Genomic DNA, 21763 nt, shown 5'->3' on the forward strand with positions numbered 1-21763 from the left:
ATAATGTGTCCACTTTATGGTGCCCTGAAAGTCCAAGTATACATGCAACTCAATAAGGTTTTATCCCTGCCACGCTGCCTTTGTTGCTGTGGGTGTGAAAACCTAAATGCAGCTGCCTCTGCTGTCAGTGCCTTAAAACCCCCATAGCTACCTCTACAGTCAGTTGCAATTTATATCCCATGAGTCCAAAAACTCTTGGAGAAGCCCATTCTGTCCAGCAACTGACCACAGGTGATGTCTGGCAGGTGTTTCTTGCTGTGTTTTCCACGGGTGCCCCCAGTTTCAAAAGATTACATTTACTCTGAAGCCAGTACCTCACATTTGTATTTTGGAAAGTGGTTCTGTAGAGAAATGCAGTTGTCCAGGAACAATACAATATTTTTATTGTTGTTATTGCTGTTATTTATGACTAAGTTGGGGATCAAAGTGCAATGCCGAAGATGCACTGAAGAAGGATTGGCCCAGTTTATTAAGATGGTTGAAGCATGGCTTTTAGAACTGAGATCCGTGAGCCATGGAGCCATGAAAATCTATAGCTTATCTTGCTTTGATCAAAATCTGAAGCATAATCATAATCCAAATTGAGAGGATTGAGATATGCTGAAGACATTAAAATACTGCATGTGTTTGTGAACATCGCTGTCTTCTCTGCTTTTACCACTCTATAAACACACCTCAGCCTATTAAACTGTGAAGGACATTAAACCCTGCCAAGATGTCCTGTTCACCAATGTAATCTCATGTAATATCTGGCATTTTATGTTAAAGATGTGATGCATAATGGTTGATAATGCACCATATTATCAGATGTAATCAAAATGTTGTTTAGGTAAAAATGGATTGCAGGAACGCAGGGAAAATGGAAGAATAATTTACTAAAGATAAACACCTGTTGACTTTAGTACATGGCACTGATAACAAATTCTTTGAAAGTTTAACTTTTACCCAAGAGGACCATTTGTGTAACTTTTTTTTGTTGCACAAAAAGGATCTTTTTGCATACATATATTACCTACTGGAAGTCATCAGTAGGTATTTATAGTTAGGACCTAGTTAGCATCCATGCACAGACCCAGTCAGAGGTTTACACACCTGATTACAGACCCACTTATATCTACTACAGACCCATTGAGGCATTCATACACCTACTCACAAATACACTCAGATAATCATACACCCACTCACACACCCATGCAGTCACACACTTATTCACAAATCCTCTCAGAGAGTTATGCACTCAGTCACTTACTCATACACTCGGAGACTCACACACACACCCACTCACAGACTGACTCAGATATTCATGCACCCACTCATTCACCCACTCAAAGACTCACACATCTACTCACAGACCCACCCAGACACTTGGCCTCCCAGTCTCAGACCCACTCAGACATTCATGCATGCACAATTGACTCACCCAATCAGAGACTTATGTTCTCACTCACAGACCCATTGAAACACTCATACATCTACACACAGATCCATTCAGACACTCATATACCCACTCACAGACCCACTCAGACACTCACACACCCACACAGTCACTCACACACCCATTCACACACCCAAGCACCCAGTCACTCATACACTCAGAGACCCACACACCCACTCACAGTTGCACTCAGAGACCCACACACCCACTCACAGAACCACTCAGACACTCACACTCCCAGTCATAGACCCATTAAGATACTCAGGCCCTCAGTCACATTCCCACTCAGACACTCATGCACCCACTCACTCACCTACTGAGACATGCACTTTGATACTCATGTAGCCACTCACCGATCCAGTCAGACAGTTATATACGTACTTAGAAATGCACAAAGGCACTCATGCACCTACTCACAGATTGACTGAGAGGCTCATGCAACACATGACAGAAACTATTCAGAGACTTATGCACTCACGCATAGATGTCCTGAGACAGTCACGCAGTTTGTTACAGAACTATTCACAGACTGTTGCACAATCTCACAGGTCCACTGAAATACTTATACAGTGAATGTGAGACTTACAGATACAGTGATGCATGCAGTCACAGACTCCACTGAAAGAGTTATGCACTGTGCTATAGAGATATTGAGGGAGTTATACATGCTATTATTTATTCTTTTAGATAGTAATATGTTTTGTGTAATTTTTGTATTTGGTTGATGCAATTGAATGTCTGCTTTTCTTTTGTCATTTTATGATGTCTTCTTGGTGATCGCAGCTACCGATATCACTGCGGTGTCCAGAATCACAGCGAAAAAGGAAAACTATTTTAGAGGTGGTTTGTATACAAACCCCCTAGATAATTTTGTTTTTAAATAGTGCACTAATAAACACCTAGGGCCTGAATCCGATGTTGTTCGTAAGGCCTCCAAATGGGCACCGGAACTTGCAAATCCAATTTGGAGCCTGTTTCTGACAAAGTCCTCACCCACTCCAAATAAACAAGTACGATCCAAAGATCTCGTCTCCATAGACCGACTCAGTTCCAGAATCCAATCCAGTTCAACCGACTCATTCGCTTACACATCATGCTGTGCAATGGAGCCAGATTCCGACCCAGCGAGTACAATGCACAATTCAGACAGATGTGTCACCTAGGTCTCAGCAAGATGAAATGGCTGTCGGAACTAGACTTCGGGGGGCTGTAGCAGGCCCTCCTTCACCCAGAGCCCTCCTATTCAGTTGCGGTGGGGTGAGGATGGGTTCCCCTGATCCAAGCATGCGCATGGTGGGCAACATGGGGTGCCCACCACAGGGTGTACGCTTTTCCCCACCCATCCTTTTTTTGCTATGAGTGTCTGTGTATGCATCAAAACATAGGCTCCCATAGAGTTCAATGGGAGACCAAGTGAACGGCTGTATCGGACTCGCTCGGTCGGATTCGCAAAGCACGATGCGCTTGGAAAGCCCTCATTATCCGAGTGGTATGGAGGGCTTTCGCAGAGAGATCGGAATCGGACCCCTAGTGTCTAAAATACTGTAAAATGTGTGCATATATGTGTTTTGCATTTCTCAGAAAAGCACAATCACTGCAGTTACAGACGTCGTTGTTATTTCCAAAGGGTACTCTCACAAAATATCGACACCGAAAATATCCCCATACAAAAATATTGTGACCAAAATATCAATGTCATATACAAGTATAGTTGTACAAAATATTGGTTTATATATATATATATATATATATATATATATATATATATATATATATATATATATATATATTACCTACTGGCGGTCGCCAGTAGGTATATATAGTTAGGATTTTTTTCCTATGGGATTTTTGAAAATTCTATGTCTAATAACTTTGGCGTTTGTGGACGGAATTGGCTGAAATTTTCTGGAAAATGGAACATTTTGTTTCTGAGCAGCCCCTGGAAATTTGGGGGGGGTTCGTCAAGGGGGGGGGCCGAGAAAAAAGGGGGGTCCCAAAACGTGTTTTTAACATTGAGTTTTCCATAGGGCGGTTGGCCTCACTTTTAGCCCGAACGGCTGAATGGATTTCCACGAAACTTGGCAAAATTGTAGGGACTGGTAGCCCGATGTGCCTTTGCTAGGTCTCAATATATGTGCTCCAGTGGATTTTGAGAAATTAACGTTCAAAAAAAGATATATATCTGTAACAGCGGACCGGGCAGCGCTCCGCTTCGCGTACTTTACGCGTAACGGAACTTCGCGTAGCGAAGCTGATTGGCTCTCCGGTGTCTGTCAACATTCTAAACAGTCCGGAGCGGCCGCCATCTTGTCTCTCGGTAGGATTGAGAGACAAGAGGAGGCCAAAACAAAGGGGGAAATGACCATAAGGGGGCATAGTAGATCCTCCCTGACCCCCTAGGTTTAATGTGGAGGCTTTAAAAGGGCCCCGCGGGGCAAAAAAAAATAAAATGTTTTTGTTTTTTTTGCGTGGGTAGCGCCCGGTTCGCGAACCGGGAAGCGTTCTGGGCAGCGTACTATAAGGAAAAAAGAATGATAGGCTTTTCAAATACTGTATGTTAATTGATTGTTGGTTTTGTTGATTATTTTTTAATTTTTTTTATTTTTTAAGCAATTATTTATTATTGTGATTGTGTTTGAAAATTTAATAACATTTCTAACATTTAACTAGTTTATGAATTACATATAAAAATGATTAAAGACTCAAACAATTTTTCAGATTGTTTTTCAAAATTTAATAGAACGTCTAGCATTTGACTGTCCGATATGTCCTCTTGTTGAGTGAACATAAGTTCCCACATTTGACCGTCATCATAATGAAGTAAATGATCCACAGATTCTACACATTGAACTAATTCATGGTCCCGTGATTCATCCATGAAATCTGAGTCATCATTGTCCTCAATATCTTTTTCTGTGTTGTTCTCCAGAACAATTTTGAAGGAAACATTCTGCTCACCTTCCATTTTATTGCTGTAATTTGCATAAAAAATAAATATATCAGTAGAGATAGGGCACTGTTGGGTTTAAGTTCAGACAGGTACTTGTGAGTTTATAACAGAGAAGTAATCTATGGGCACTGTATGGTTTCAGGCGTGAAGTAGTACTATTAAAAAGTGCCTGTGAAGAAGCCTAAGTAAATTCATAATTATACCACAGAAACCTAAATCAATCCTTAATTATAATAAAGAAGCCTTTCTCAATGTCTAACTCTTACAGAGGGATAGTATATAACTATCTGAAAATGTTTTCAAATTTATAAAATAATATCTCACCTTCTAAAAAGAAGTTTAAGTTGTGAGTGAAAATGATCTTGCAATGTAGTTCAGGAAGTAGTAGTCAAAATGGCTGTGTTTCTCTCTCTTCCTTTATATATATTCAGGTAGATAACCAATCAAATGTCAGGTAAAAAAAGTAGAAAATGAAAGTAATATTTTAATTGGTTGTGAATTCCAACACTTCAGATGTGTTTTGTGAAGTAATTTACCTCAGGGTATTTAGAGAGGTCTACAGGCTAAATGGTTAAATGGAATTTCAATCAAATTTGTGAAAATGGTAGGCATTGGTATGTAGTATGAGCTAATCTATATTTGGTGAAATTGTCTCCAGTCGCTTTTCTGTAAACTACTTTCCCACCTTTTTTGATGGTGCGCTTCCCAGGGAGCGACCCGGTACGCGAACTGGCGAGCGCCCCGGTTCGCGAACCTTAAGCGTTACGGGAGTCCACCATTTTGTGTTTCGGTCGAATTAAGATACAAGATGGAGGGCAAATAATGTTCAGAATGGGTAGAAGGGGGCACGGTAGACTTATCTTGACCCCCTAGGTTTTCTGAGGGTGGCTGAGGAGGCCCATATGTGCGAAAAAAAACATTTTTTTAAAAATTTAGCGAGGTTAGCTCCCGGTTCGCGTACCGGGTAGCGCCCCAGGGAGCGTACTTTGTTGAAAATTAGTGAAAAATGTTAGAGTAAAATAATAATTGTGAGTGATCAGATGTAGGGTAGCTCTGAGAAGAGCTTTTGGGTTTATGGTACATTTAGGTACTTATAAGTAGGTACCAATGCACAGTCTTAAATTCAGAATGAAAATTCTGTTGCCCTCATCTGAGAAGTGAACTCCATCTCCTCCGTAGATATCTTGCATGTAGTAACGCAAGTTTTTGTTGTACAGGGAGCCCATTCCATGGTCTCTCATGTAAGCTGAAACAGATTTGTTTACATGCTTCCTCGACTTCTCAATTTGTGGACAAAATTGGTTTGACCACCTCCATTTCTGTCTTTGGCATATATTTGAATATACCAAGGCAGTCTGAGGAAAAAGTGCCATCAATTGCTCAAAGGTGTCCTTTAAAAGCATTTCCAGACCTACCCCAGTTAAAGTGCCCAAATCATTACCTCCACAGTGCACAATTAACAGGTCAGGTTTTGGCAAATGCATAAAGGTTTTCACCAATGGTATCAATTGGTGACATTTTAATCCTCTGTGGCCAAACCACTTAATTTCCACATCTTGTAAATTGAGGTTAGGTAAATTCCTGTTCTCAGCATACCTCTGAGCCCAATAGATGTAACTATGTCCAACAATCCAGACAGAAAACATGGTGAGAGAAGGTTCTCCTGCAGTCAGATGAAGTGTGGCAATGAAATGGCAGTTGAAAAAATAAGAGTTTAAAATGAAAAAAACTGTGGAGTTTCTGTGTTAATGAAGCAGTAACAGTGATTGGTGGATTTTGATTGCTGAAAACAGAAAGTTAGGGTGCATGGATGAGTTGTTTGAAAGATGTATTTTGAGTGGTCAAGAAAAAATCATTAAATGAAAGAATGCACTGGATATGAGGTGCACTGAGAGTTCAGAGTTCAATTGCAACATTGTTGTGTGAACTTGCAAACACCAGAAGTCTTCCAAGAGGTGGTTGCCATGCAGAAAAGGCATGAAATGGCAGAGGGGGGAAGGGTTTTCATTTGAAAAAAAGTGAGTGAAGAGTTTTGATTGGGTGACATGAGAGATATGTGTGAAGAATTACAGCATTTCTGTGCTTTTGATAGCTGCAGACTCTGGAGTGCATACCTTTTGCTCTGCTGAAGACAAATTGGTGTGTTTCTGAGACTGTTTTGAAACTCAAAGTATTTGCTAAGGTGAGAAAAGATTTCTTTAATTTAGATAGAGAATAGTGTGCTTTAAGGAGAAAATTATGAAGAAAGTTGTGTTCTTCAAATGTTGCTTTGTCTCAAGTGTTTTACAAATAGATTTTGTTTCTTTGAGAAAATGTAATTGGAGAAAATGTGAAGTATTAGTACTGACAGGGTGTTATTGTGCATAGGAGCTGTGGAGTCTTTTCAAATTATGATTTGAAAATCGTTTTTGAGGAAAATGAATGGTTATAATATTTATGACAAGGATATAATGGTGTATGCTTCATTATAAGGCAATTGAGTGTCTCTGATGTTATTTTTCCCATTTTAATGTAAGACCTTTCTCTGTGGAGCAAATTGCTTGTAAATATGCTCCCACCTGTGCATGGCAAATTTAGATTTTGAATGTTTGTGTTACATAGCTATGTTAAAAGTGACACAACCATGCTGCAAAGGCAATCAAAAAACGCTTTTATGTGTCTTAAGGACATTTTAAGTCATTTCCCTATGTGCAGTGTTTTCAAATTATGATTTGAAAATCGTTTTTGGGGAAAAGGAATGGTTTGTAAATTTATGACAAGGATATAATGGTGTATGCTTCTTTATAAGGCATTTCAGTGTCTCTGATGTCATTTTTCCCATATTACATTAAAAGACCTTTCCCCGTGGGGCACATTCCTTGTAAATATGGTCCCACCTGTGCATGGCAAATTTAGATTTTGAATGTTTGTGTTACATAGCTATGTTAAAAGTGACCCAACCATGCTGGAAAGGCAATCAAAAAACGCTTTCATGTGTCTTAAGGACATTTTAAGTCATTTCCCTATGTGCAGTGTTTTCAAATTATGATTTGAAAATCGTTTTTGGGGAAAAGGAATGGTTTGTAAATTTATGACAAGGATATAATGGTGTATGCTTCTTTATAAGGCATTTCAGTGTCTCTGATGTCATTTTTCCCATATTACATTAAAAGACCTTTCCCCGTGGGGCACATTCCTTGTAAATATGGTCCCACCTGTGCATGGTAAATTTAGATTTTGACTGTTTGAGTTACATAGCCATGTTAAAAGTGACCCAAAAACTTGCAAAGGCTTTAAAAAAACACTTTCATGTGTCTTAAGGACATTTTAAGTCATTTCCCCCCGGGTGCAGTGTTTTCAAATTATGACTTGAAAATCGTTTTTGACGTAAAGGAATGTTGTTAAAATTTATGTGCGCCATATGCCCCCAAATTTCTTTTTCAGGGGTGCAGCAGGGTGTTATTGAGACACCCCTGCACCTTTGGAAAAATTCCTAATTTGCGATGAGCTAATTGCTAATCGCAAATTGCACCTTCATTCCTATGGGCCTCCTGGCCCATGGAAATGAATGGGTAATTTGCAATTAGCAATTTGCTCATCGCAAATTAGGAATGGTAAAGAATCGCTATTTATTCCTTAAAATTTGCTATTTTGGAAATGCAAAATAGTTTGATGATACATATGGCGGTTCATCTCTAACAAGATAAGAAGCTTAGGGATACATTTATGATGACTGGCGCAATGAAGTGGACATCACTTACTTCATTGGTAGAGCTTTACATGTATTATCTCCTCTGTATTCTTCGTCAAGCGTAACTTTCATCTGCAATCCTGAGTAGGCCTCACCTTAAACAAACCTCTGGATAGGGCACACCTTATCGTCATCCTGAATTAATCATTTAAAATGCTAGGGACAGATTTATGATAGGTGTATGCCTCTTTTGCGCCACTGTGCGTCACTTTTGTGATGCAGCGGCGGTGCAAAAGATTTGCTATGAGGCGACAAAATTACAAATTGATGCATTTAGGCAGATGTGTCATGGTGTAAAAAACACCGTGCCACATGAAACTGATGCAGCAGTGATGCAAAAGATGCACCATGTTGCAAGACAGGCCTCACTTGGGGCCATATGTATGAAGCTAATTAGCATTTGCAAAGGTCGAAGTTCTGTGAATTTTGGCCTTTGCGAATGCTAATTAGACAAATGGTATGTATCAAACAAGTTTGATGCAAAATAAGGAATAGCAAAATTTGCTATTCTTTATTTTGCGATTGCACTGAAGGATTTGCAAATTTTGTGATTTCTTAAATGCAATGTATCAAACAAAAAATATGCAAAAAATGCCATTAAGGATTTGCAAATTACCACCAACTTCTAGTTGGTGGTAATTTGCGAATTCTTTTCAAAAAGCTTTTTTTCCAAAAAACAAAAGGTGCCATATGACGCCCATACATGCCCTTAGGGCATGTATGTGCGCCATATGCCCCCAAATTTCTTTTTCAGGGGGTGCAGCAGGGTGTTCTTGAGACACCCATGCACCCTTGGAAAAATTCCTAATTTGCGATGAGCTAATTGCTAATCGCAAATTGCACCTTCATTCCTATGGGCCTCCTGGCCCATGGAAATGAATGAGTAATTTGCAATTAGCAATTTGCTCATTGCAAATTAGGAATGGTAAAGAATCGCTATTTATTCCTTAAAATTCGCTATTTAGGAAATGCAAAATAGTTTGATGATACATATGGCAGTTCATCTCTAACAAGATAAGAAGCATAGGGATAGATTTATGATGACTGGCACAATGAAGTGGACATAACTTACTTCATTGGTAGGCCTTTACATGTATTATCTCCTCTGTATTGTTCATCAAGTGTAACTTTGATCTGAAATCCTGAGTAGGCCTCACCTTAAACAAACCTCTGGATAGGCCACACCTTATCGTCATCCTGAATTAATCATTTAAAATGCTAGGGACAGATTTATGATAGGTGTATGCCTCTTTTGCGCCACTTACAAAACACTGCCCACAGGGAAATGACTTAAAATGTCCTTAAGACACATGAAAGTGTTTTTTTAAAGCCTTTGCAACTTTTTTGGGTCACTTTTAACATGGCTATGTAACTCAAACAGTCAAAATCTAAATTTACCATGCACAGGTGGGAGCATATTTACAAGGAATGTGCTCCACGGGGAAAGGTCTTTTAATGTAATATGGGAAAAATGACATCAGAGAGACTGAAATGCCTTATAAAGAAGCATACACCATTATGTCCTTGTCATAAATTTACAAACCATTCCTTTTCCCTAAAAACGATTTTCAAATCATAATTTGAAAACACTGTACATGGGGAAATGACTTAAAATGTCCTTAATTCAAAATTTGCTATTCCTTATTTTGCGATTGCATTGAAGGCTTTGCAAATTTTGCGATTCCTTAAATGCAATGTATCAAACAAAAAATATGCAAAAAATGCCATTAAGGATTTACAAATTACCACCAACATCTAGTTGGTGGTAATTTGCGAATTCTTTTCAAAAAGCTTTTTTTCCAAAAAACAAAAGGTGACATATGACGCCCATACATGCCCTTAGGGCATGTATGTGCGCCATATGCCCCCAAATTTCTTTTTCAGGGGTGCAGCAGGGTGTTATTGAGACACCCCTGCACCTTTGGAAAAATTCCTAATTTGCGATGAGCTAATTGCTAATCGCAAATTGCACCTTCATTCCTATGGGCCTCCTGGCCCATGGAAATGAATGGGTAATTTGCAATTAGCAATTTGCTCATCGCAAATTAGGAATGGTAAAGAATCGCTATTTATTCCTTAAAATTTGCTATTTTGGAAATGCAAAATAGTTTGATGATACATATGGCGGTTCATCTCTAACAAGATAAGAAGCTTAGGGATACATTTATGATGACTGGCGCAATGAAGTGGACATCACTTACTTCATTGGTAGAGCTTTACATGTATTATCTCCTCTGTATTCTTCGTCAAGCGTAACTTTAATCTGCAATCCTGAGTAGGCCTCACCTTAAACAAACCTCTGGATAGGCCACACCTTATCGTCATCCTGAATTAATCATTTAAAATGCTAGGGACAGATTTATGATAGGTGTATGCCTCTTTTGCGCCACTGTGCGTCACTTTTGTGATGCAGCGGTGGTGCAAAAGATTTGCTATGAGGCGACAAAATTACAAATTGATGCATTTAGGCAGATGTGTCATGGTGTAAAAAAAACGTGCCACATGAAACCGATGCAGCAGTGATGCAAAAGATGCACCATGTTGCATGACAGGCCTCACTTGGGGCCATATGTATCAAGCTAATTACCATTCGCAAAGGTCAAAATTCTGCGAAATTCGGCCTTTGCGAATGCTAATTAGACAAATGGTATGTATCAAACAAGTTTGATGCAAAATAAGGAATAGCAAAATTTGCTATTCCTTATTTTGCGATTGCACTGAAGGATTTGCAAATTTTGCGATTCCTTAAATGCAATGTATCAAACAAAAAATATGCAAAAAATGCCATTAAGGATTTGAAAACTACCACCAACTTCTAGTTGGTGGTAATTTGCGAATTCTTTTCAAAAAGCTTTTTTTCCAAAAAACAAAAGGTGCCATATGACGCCCATATATGCCCTTAGGGCATGTATGTGCGCCATATGCCCCCAAATTTCTTTTTCAGGGGTGCAGCAGGGTGTTCTTGAGACACCCCTGCACCCTTGGAAAAATTCCTAATTTGCGATGAGCTAATTGCTAATCGCAAATTGCACCTTTATTCCTATGGGCCTCCTGGCCCATGGAAATGAATGGGTAATTTGCAATTAGCAATTTGCTCATCGCAAATTAGGAATGGTAAAGAATCGCTATTTATTCCTTAAAATTCGCTATTTAGGAAATGCAAAATAGTTTGATGATACATAAGGCGGTTCATCTCTAACAAGATAAGAAGCTTAGGGATAGATTTATGATGACTGGCGCATCACCAGGGATGTGCCAGTCATCCTGCGCCGCTGTTCCGCCACCCATGGTGTGCTGCATTTACAATGCGGCGCACCATGGGGCAAAAACGGCACAGATGCGTGACGCATCTGTGCCGTAAAGGTGGTGCATTGCTGGAGTTGTATCGCAAGTGCGATGCAGCTCCAGCAAGGCTCAGGGGTGCCCCATCTCCACAATGTTGCATCAAGACCTATGCCTGCTTCAAGCAGGCGCAGGGTTTTGACGCAGCTTTGTCCTATCTGATTGTAAATGCGGCACACCATGGGTGGCAGAGCAGTGGTGCACGTTAACTGGTGCATGCCTGGGGATGTGCCATTTAACATAAATCTGCCCCTTTACATTTAAGTATGTGCAGGGGACACAGAGTCGGTGAGGCTTATCCAAGGTTAAGAAGAGATGAGTCCTGTTCACTGAAAAATTAGACATAGGCTTCACCTGCTCAGCATCGCTGGACATGGCTAAATAATAGCTGCAAAATGTTACTCTTGTAAAACAATTTTACTATTATAATCTCTGAGATTTGTCTCTTACTCTGCAACATCTCATTGTTGTTATCTTTCTTTAAAGATAAAGACAACATCAACATGAGCGACAATCAGCAATCAGTTGATTTTGACCTCATCATTGAACTCGTAATTGAAACATCAGTGGATGTTGATCCCTTGGATGATTTAAATCCTGAGGATGAAGAAGAACGTGATGAGGATGCAGATTTGTCCGAATTATATGACATAGGGTGGGAAGCTGACCTGCTTGAGCCTATGGAACTATAAACATTTATTTTTAAAATTTATAATAAATAAAAAGTAAAAATGTAAACCGTTTAATTTAAAAATAAAGACACCTTCAAAAACAGGTTATGTGTAGTGTCTTCAATAAAATATTAAAATATGCTCATAAAATTAGATCAGATTCACATATAAAATAGCACAGGTCACATGAATATAAATTCCATTTCTTTTCTGCTATTTTTGTATTCTAAATTTGCCAAGCACTAAAAAATCTTCTATGTAAAAATGTCAAGTAGTGTTTTAAGTTTTTGATTACTGTTATTGATGTACTGTTGGGTAATAGTGTTTAATAACATTTTTTAATATATTTTACCACAGATTCAACTGCAGATCATTTCAACATTTCACCATGCCAACGAAAGAAAGACTGAGAAAGGCTGCAAAACGTCAAAGACAGCAGGTGAATGAAAAAAAGCAGCAGTCCTCTAACAAAAAGATTTGTAAAGTCACCAAGAAAGCACCGGGTAAGAGTACAAAAACATTCATAAGAAATATTTGTAGTAAAAAAAATATTACTACAGAAAATGTTTCAGTCCAGAAAAAGAGAAGCAATTCAAACGGAAAGGAAAGGCCAATCAAAAATGTTACTGCTAGAGCAAGAGATAACTCTGTGCATGATAGTAGAAGGAAACAACAGTTTAGGGACATTCGTAAACGAATGTTCCGCAACAGGATAATTGGCAATTTGTTAAAAAATATTAAGAAAGGTCAACAGAAAGTGCTTTTTTATAAGAGAAAAAAAAAGTTGAGAAAGTTATTGATCAGGCATTTGAAATTAAACGTAAGTTATTTATTTTGATAATCAATAGAATTAGGAAGCTAAACAAGGCAATTTATGATTTCAAAAGAATTAGTAGATGGAAGAGAATAGTTAATCGTAGTAATTTTTGTGAAGTTTTTTCTGGAGAATGGATGCATAGTTCAAGCTGTGAGGCATTTTTTAATGAGGAGAGTTATTTCCAGGATAATGATTTGGTGCATGCAGTTGACACCAGTGGTCGTGCTTATGAAGTGAAAGATGGTTGTCCAGTTGAAAAAGAAAAAGTTGTGACAACAGAGGCAGAAGAGGTGTTAGGTAATGAGGTTTTAGGAAGATGTGCTAAGGGTCCTGTGTACACCTGGAAGTGTAGTAGTATTTGCAGGGTGCGACAGGATTCCATCAATTTGCTTTGTGATTTTGTACGGTCATTTAATAAGAAAAGTTTGAAGCAGAAAATGAGGTTGTTGCAAGAATTAGATCCTTCCAGAGTGAGAGAAGTGACAGGTTTGCATGGTCATTCACTGGCTTGTCTTTCCAGGAGAGTATGCCAGAGTGTTTTTCATCATTTCAGGATGCTAGCAGTGCATCATAATAAAGTGAGGAAATTAGTTAGAATGTTGTATTATGCTAAGAGTCCAGCAGTTATGCTTAAACAATTATGCGCTGCTCTTTTGCATGGTTCTGAAATAGATGTGAAGAATATATGTGAAGAAATTGAGTTTTGTTACTTTGGAAGTAAAGAGGAGAATGTTGAAATTGACCAAGAAGAAGCGGGTAATGTGGAAGATAGTGTACAGGTTTCCAGTACAGATAATTTCCAGAGGGAAATTGCGACGTTTCAGGTCAAATCAAGTGAGAGGCCAAATTTCACTTGTGTGTGTTGTCTACGCACTTATTATAAGAATCAGACCAAGTTAGTGGATTTATATGCAAAAAGTGAAAGGGAAAATAATAGTGAATGGAAGGATTTCACAACATACTTGATGGTAGAAAATTGTTTTGATTTGGGATTGGATCAACGTGTGTGTACTTATTGTTGTAACAAATTAAATCAAAACCAGATGCCTGCTAGAGCAGTTCATAATAATCTGGAATTGGTTGAGATTCCTTCTGAATTGAAGGATTTAAATACTTATGAATCTATTTTGATTCAAAGTATCCATCCCTTTCAGGCTATTGTAAGAATGGAGCCAAAGACAGGGAAATTGCCTCCATCAGATTTACAGAGAGGATTAAAGGGAAGAGTTGTTTATTTACCTCTAGATTTGAAGAAAAACATTAACACAATTGGAGTAGAAAAAGTGGAAGAGGAACCTCTGGTTATCTTAGTTAATGGGGTTCCGACAAAGAATAAGAAAATATGGCAAGATTTAGTGGATGTTAGGAAAGTTAAAAAGGCAACATTGTATTTGAAAAAAAATAATAAATACTATAAGAATGTATATGTTGCAGAAGAGGAAGTAAGTGAGGAAGAGGATAGCGATTTGTGTGCTGGTCAAATTGAGAAAGTAGAACCCTCTACTAGTGAAGAAATATATGAACATTATAGTGTTCATCCTTTGCATTCCAAGGAAGTCATGGGGAATGCTATTGAGTTGTTTCAAATGAAACAAGCCAAAGGGAGTCCCATTAGTGTTTGGGAGGAAAGTTTGGAAGCTCGGTGTTTCCCACAGCTTTTTCCAACAGGTCAGGGAGGAAGATATGATGTGCGACCTCATCAAATTCCTGCTTCTGAATACCGGACTTTGCGATTGTATGCAGGAGATGCTAGGTTTCGACAATGCATTCCTTATTTGTTTCATCTCCTGTTTGAAAGCGATCTGTCTGGACTGTCATATTCAGTGAACCACATCTTGAAAAGTGGTATACACATGCAAAACATCTCGGCAAGTGACTTTATGGATAAAGTCAATGTCCAAGACAGTATTTTGGATTCTCACCTGATTAATCTCATGGCGTGTCAGCGTGGTACTAATGAGTACTGGTACCGTTGTCATGGTGATTTAAAATGTATGCTGAGGAACTTAGGAACTCCCACATGGTTCCTCACTCTGAGCTGTGCCGAGTATGGCTGGGAAGACTTACTTGAATTTCTACGAGAGGCAAATGCTAAGGTAGAAAACATCGAATTCAAGACACCTGGAGAACTGTGCTCTTTGGATCCAGTCAATGTATGTAGGTACTTCAATCATAGATTTGAAGCTATGATGTCTTTCATCATGAATAAGAAGAATCCACCTCTTGGAGAGGTGTTGGATTTCTTCTGGAGAAAGGAGTACCAAGCAAGAGGTGCTCCTCATATACATATGTTGCTGTGGATCAAGGATGCACCTAAATTTGGAACGGATCCAGAAGACTCAGTGATGAGTTTTATACAACAGTATTCTACGTGTGCTGTTCCAAATGCAAAGGAGAAGAAAAGCCTAAGAGAAAAAGTTCTGCGTTTCCAAAGCCATCGATGTGGAAAGTACTGTCGTCGTAAATTCCGAAACAAGGACAAGTTCTACACCAAATGTCGTTTCGGCTTTCCACGACCGGTGATTTCTAAAGGAAGAGTAAACAGTTTGATGTCTTCGCTGCGACATAATGTGATGAAGAAATCACCTAAAAACACATACAATTTGAAGAGGAACGAAGAGTCCAAGTACATCAACGACTACAACCCGGTGATTTTGTCCATGTGGAATGCTAACATGGATATACAGTTTGTGGCTGATAACTGTATGGCTGTGGCTCGGTATGTGACGTCTTACATCACCAAAAAAGAGAAGACAGAATTGAAGGATATGTGGGAGGACATTTCCCATGAAAAGAGCCTCAGCAAGAACTTGTACAGTTTCAGTCTGAAGATGTTGTCGCATCGAGAAATTGGAGCGTACGAATGTTCTGACCGGTTGTCTTCAGCAAGTCTCTATGCCAAGTCCAGGAGTATCGTTTGGGCGAGTCTTGATCTTGCTGCAACGCGTAATCGAGTTCTCAAACCTGTGCGGGAAATTGAGTATTTGGCGGAAAAGGAGCCAAGCAGTACCGACATTTTGAAGACCAACATGTTGGATACATATTATCCAAATCGAAGCATTCACCTCGAGAATGTTTGTTTATATGAGGTTCTTCAAAATTACATATTCAAGAGGAACATCAAAGAAGATACTGAGAAAGGAGTGTATGCTGTAATAGGAAGTGAGGGATGTCTGGTCAAGCAAAGAAAATGCCACTTGGTAAACCATCGAAAATTGAGTGGCGAATCTCCTGAAAAAAAGGAGTTTTTCTATTTAGCACTTTTGCAACTTTTCAAGCCTTGGCGTGCAGAAGAGGAACTGCTTGGAGATTTTCTCTGTTACGAAGACTCTTTCAATGCCGCCAAGGAGACCATAGAATGTCCTGCTTTTCCCAAATATGTAGAAATGTTGAATGCGGAAATTGAGCAGGAAGCAATGATTGCAGCCGAGATTGCCAGAGACAGTTCTCAGGACAGTCAGAGTTCTGCTTCATTGAGTCAGGATCCACTAGGAGGACCTGTTATCGAAAATGAAGCTGCCACTGCTATGAATGAAGTGGAAAGAGCCATGGCACATGCTCAGGAGGATGCGGTTAACTTAGAAGAGTTGGAAAGACAACTCAACGTTGAGCAGAGGAAAATATATGACGAAGTTACCATGCAAATTGATCATGGATTAAGTCATGACAAGAAAGAGTGCTCATGTACGTCGTTGAAGCCTGTCCGACTGTACGTGAGTGGAGAAGCGGGAACTGGAAAAAGTTTCCTTATTAAAGCAATTTCATGTTATTTGCAGGAAAGGACAGAGTCATCGCTGTCTTGTGTTGTCACCGCTCCAACTGGACTGGCAGCACATAACATTAAAGGGATTACTTTACATCGTTTACTGATGCAGCCAGTGGAGCATGACAACAAATTACAATATCACAAGCTATCTGGAGATGCTTGTTTTGAAGTTTCAAGAATCTTGAGGAAAATGAAACTTCTTATCATTGACGAAGTAAGCATGGTTTCCAATGTCATGCTTGCCTTTGTGCATTTGAGAATGCAAGAAGTTCTCAAAACAGAGTATGATGTGTTATTTGGTGGCAAACACATCAATGTTTTCGGAGATCTTCTGCAGCTGACACCAGTGAAAGGGCAACCTGTGTTCAAAATGCTCACGCATGAAGATACCAGGAAGTGCCTAGGCAGCATTGGCAACGTCAATATATGGTTAAACTTCAATAATGCTGAACTGCATGAAAATATGCGTCAGGCGAAGGATGAAGTTTACAAGACTATTCTACAAGATGTTAGAATTGGAAAAGTGACCGAGCATGGGAAAGAAGCTTTACATGCACGATTACTGTCAAATTTATATCCAGAACAAGATGTTGTGCCTGAGAATATTTTTCAGAAAATTACTGAGAAGAAATCTGGAATATGTTTGATGCCAACTCTTGCAGAATGTGCCAAATTCAACAACAAAATGTTGCATTTAGAAAAGCAAGAGATTGTGAAACTGGAAGCTATTGACAGAGTAGAGCATATGGGATCAACAATTATTTTGTCTGAGAATCTGAAAACAAAATTGGATTCATTAGAGAAGAGTATATCTAAAACTGCAGGTTTTGAAAAGACTCTGAATGTGTGCTTGAACTGCAGTATAATTTTAAGAAGGAATTTACATGTTGAAAGAGGTCTGGTAAATGGATCAATGGGTAATGTTGTTGATTTTGTAAAATACAGAAATAGAGATGGAATTGAATTTTTAAAAATTAAATTTGATGGCATTGAGGAAGTACAGCTAATTGGTCGTTGTTCTGCTAGATTTTTGCTTGTAAAAGACTTATATGTTCGCCGTAAGCAGTTTCCTGTTTGCTTAGCATATGCGGTGACAATCCATAAATCGCAAGGGTTAAGTGTAGACAGTGCATTGGTGAATATTGGCAGTTCTGTGTTCAAGGAGGGTATGGCATATGTGGCATTGTCACGAGTTAGAACTTTATCGGGATTGTACTTGATTGAGTGTGATGTCACAAGCATTTGTGCGGATCTAGATTGTGTTAAGGAATACAATAGGTTAAGAAGAGAGTATGCGCCACATTTGCCTCAATATCCTTTGTTTGAGAAACGTGTGGTAGGACGGAAACGAAGAAATGTGACCAATACTGGGGAGGTTGTAGCAAAAAGATGAAAAGTCGATGAACCTGAAATTATAAGCAGAAACAAAAATGATTCTGTTGAAGATGTTGTTGGTTTTCAATTTGAAAACAGTTCTGGTGTCAACTGCTATGCTAATGTAGTGGTTAATGTTTTGTTTTCTCTAGAAAATGTAAAAGAAGAGATTGTGGTCAATTCTGATCAAAGATTTTGCAGTTTGTTAAATTCTGTCTTAGAAAAATGTAGCACTGATAGAACAAACATAGAAAGTGTGTCTGAAATTCGAAATCTGTTAGACAGATGTTCAGGCCAAACACAATTCTCTCAAAATATTCAGCAAGATTGTCAGGAGTTTTTAATGTATATGCTTGATGTATTGCATGCTGAAGGTGTAGATGTAGATCAGCTGTTTGGGCTTTCTTATCAATGGCAGCATGACTGCGAGAACTGTATGGTATCAAGTACTACTAGTGTAGACTCAGAAAGATTTATATATTTAACTTTGCCAGACAGTAAATCAGTCTCCTTTAATAAGCTAGTAAAAGCAGCTGATCACAACATGGAGTGTAGCCAATGTAAATCTGAAATGATGTCCACATTATTTATACGAACATATGGCCAGTATGTCATTTTAATGTTCCAACGATGTAGGCCTGATGGAACAAAATTGACAACTTTAATAAAAAAATTTGTGGCTTCGCAGTTGTCAATATCAGGAAGGACTTTTGTAACTGCAGCAATTATATATCATGACGGTCCTTCAATAACATCAGGACATTACACAGCTTATTTAAAGTCTAGAAATGGCTGGTCATTCTGCAATGATTCTGTTTTAATTTAAAAAAAAAAATTGCCGTATGACCTTAAAAACTCTTACCTGGTGTTTTTAAAACCAAAATTTTAGGGAAAGAATCTCGGGATGTGCTCTGAGGAATTTCAAGAAGTTCTAATGGCTCCTACACGATTTGGCCTTGAGGATAAGTGTAGTTCAGAGACATAACTTCTAACCATAAGACTGGACGTCATGGAGAAATAAGTGCACTTTGAATGAGTTCAGAAAAACTATTTCTTTTTATAAGCTAATTGAAGCAGCCAATCAAAACATAGAGTAGAGGGAATGTAAGTCTGCAATGCTGTCTACTGTTTTACATTGCTTTGTGATTAAAAGTGATGTAGAGAATTAAATAATTGTAGTAGTCATAGAGGTAGTGTAAGTCTGCTTCATAGTAAGCAGTATCAGTGTCATAGGAAATGTAGAACATGACTGAGGAAGAAGGGGAAGATATTACTAGTCCAGAATTGTGAAAATGATCTTCAACATTTTAATTCTGAAAGTTGCGGAGATGCCAAATGACGGGATTGGCTTACAAGAAATCCAAGAGTTATAAATGGCTCTGACAAGATTTGGCCTTGTGGAAACTTGTGGTAGAGAGCAAGAAGTCATTTATTGTATGTAACATGTTTTTCAAAACGATGGAGGTTTTCTTTCAGAAAGTGGCGGGCTGAAAGTAATAACAGCACAACAGAGTGTAAGCTGTTCATAGGACATCCTTTGACGTCATGGAAAGTAAGTTAACTTTAAAGAGTTCTGAATTCTGATTTGTTATGTTGTATGGGTTTTTTAAACACAATCATTTTGATTGTGTTTTTTTTTCCCGCTGTTATATGATGAATACCTTCAAGTCACTGTTTTTAGTGAAATTTGATACAATCTGAGAACAGCAAAAATAAACCATTTAACATGTATAATTAATTCTGTACTGTTTCCATTTATGATGTACATTTAGAACTGTGTAGGAGGCATGGAGAAGGAGAGGCTTCTGTAAGTGTCAAAGTTCTTGCATACAGTGCTCATATTCTACGTAGTCTTTCATATGATAGACTACATTTCCACAATGAGATACCTAAGCAAAGGAAACACAGGTCATATGATTGTGGAATGAGCAAAAAAATGTGCATGTTTTTCAATTATATTACCTGTGTTTCCTAACATTACACACCACATTTGTAGATGAGGTTTAGGCCTGTTCCTGGAGACAGAGGAGGTCTGACATTTGTTCAAGAGTGCAGTGGACATTAATCACTTCGTTGGTAGGCCTCCACATGTATTATGTCCTCTGTTCTCTTCAAACAACTCGAAATTTCATTTGGAACCCTGAGTAGGTCTCACCTCAAACAAACCTCTGGATAGGACACATCTTATTGGCATCCTGAAGCAATCATTTAAAATGTTAGTGTCTTGCGACACTTTTCTGAGACAACAGCAGTGCAAAAGATGCACCATGTTTTAAGATAGGCCTCACTTCATCTGCATCAAGATACTGTTAGTTTAAAATGTATATCTTTAGGACTGTGTAGGGGGCCTGGAGAAGCAGAAGCTTCTGTCAGTGTCAAAGTTGTTGAAAAACTGTTTGTCCTTCAATCTTTTCCCTTGTCTTTTGTAATTTTTAAATACATGTTTTAATATTTTTCAAATGTCTGTTCTCTCTTTCACAGATTGAAAGTATAAAAACAAAAAGTGAGTAATTTAACGACAATTATAAGGTAAATGTTTTGTATTCTTTTCGTTACATTTCTATCACATTCACCTACTATTAGTTCCACAGCTTTATTTCTTTAACCCTCAGTTTCCTGCCTTTGCTACTTTCCTCATTCCTTTCTCTTTTACCTACTTACTCAACTCCTTCCACTCTTTTTCTCAGTCCCTCTCTTCTCATAGTTCCTCACTCTTGTTCACTCACTCCGTCTCTATTACTCTTAGTGTCTTTGACTGATCACTTTTTCACTACTTCTTCATAATGCTTTCTCTGTGTAGTTGAAGCACACTAAGGGGCATATTATGAACACAGCCAATAAAATTATTGCTGTTTTTATTGGCAGAAAACTGGTGCAAAAGTGGTTTTAGCGGCAGTTTTCTGCCGCAAAAGCGGCTTTGGTGACATATTTCTGCCGATAAAAGCTGCAAAACTTTTATTGCCTATGTTGATGATATGGCTCTATGTTATTTACATTTCTTTGCTGTTTCAATTAATCTTTTTCTGTTATTTTTTGTTTTCTGTTTTCTATTTTTTCTCTCTGTTATTCCCCATGTTTTAATCTTATTTTGAACATTCACTCACATTCTCCAAGAAACTCTTCTTTGTTATTGTTCTACTCTCTTTTTTTTCTTTCACTTCCTTATCTATTTTGTTTTCCACAATTATACCCTCTTCCGTCTTTTCTTCGGTAAATAGATCTATTAAACAGTATCTCTGGTTTACTCCCTATAGCTGTCTTTCTTTTAACATCACTCTCTGTTTACGTTCCTTATACTTACTCTTCTTTTTTTTTTTTTTTTTTTTTTTTGGTTCGCTCCCGGTTCGCGAACCGGGAAGCGAACTGGGAAGAGAACTAAAAGAAATAGAGCTTGCTAGAGTGCTAAACATTCTAGCAATTTTTTTTGAAAGGGGAGGTAGTTCTGAAAAGAACTTTTTTTTTAATGTTTTTGTTGTTTTATATTTTTGTTTTGTTTTTTTGAACATTTTTAGTTTTTTTTGTATTTTTTGAACAATTTTATATTTTTTTGGTTTTTTTTGGGGGGGGGAACAACAAAAAACAGGCATTGAAAAGGGCTCAACAGGAGCAAAAAAAAAATTACTGTGTGGGGCGGTTAGGGCAATTATGATTGTTATAAGCCAGGTTGATGGAATTAAT

Source organism: Lissotriton helveticus, chromosome 2_1 (genome assembly GCF_964261635.1).
Source record: "Lissotriton helveticus chromosome 2_1, aLisHel1.1, whole genome shotgun sequence".
In the NCBI taxonomy this organism is placed as follows: domain Eukaryota; kingdom Metazoa; phylum Chordata; class Amphibia; order Caudata; family Salamandridae; genus Lissotriton; species Lissotriton helveticus.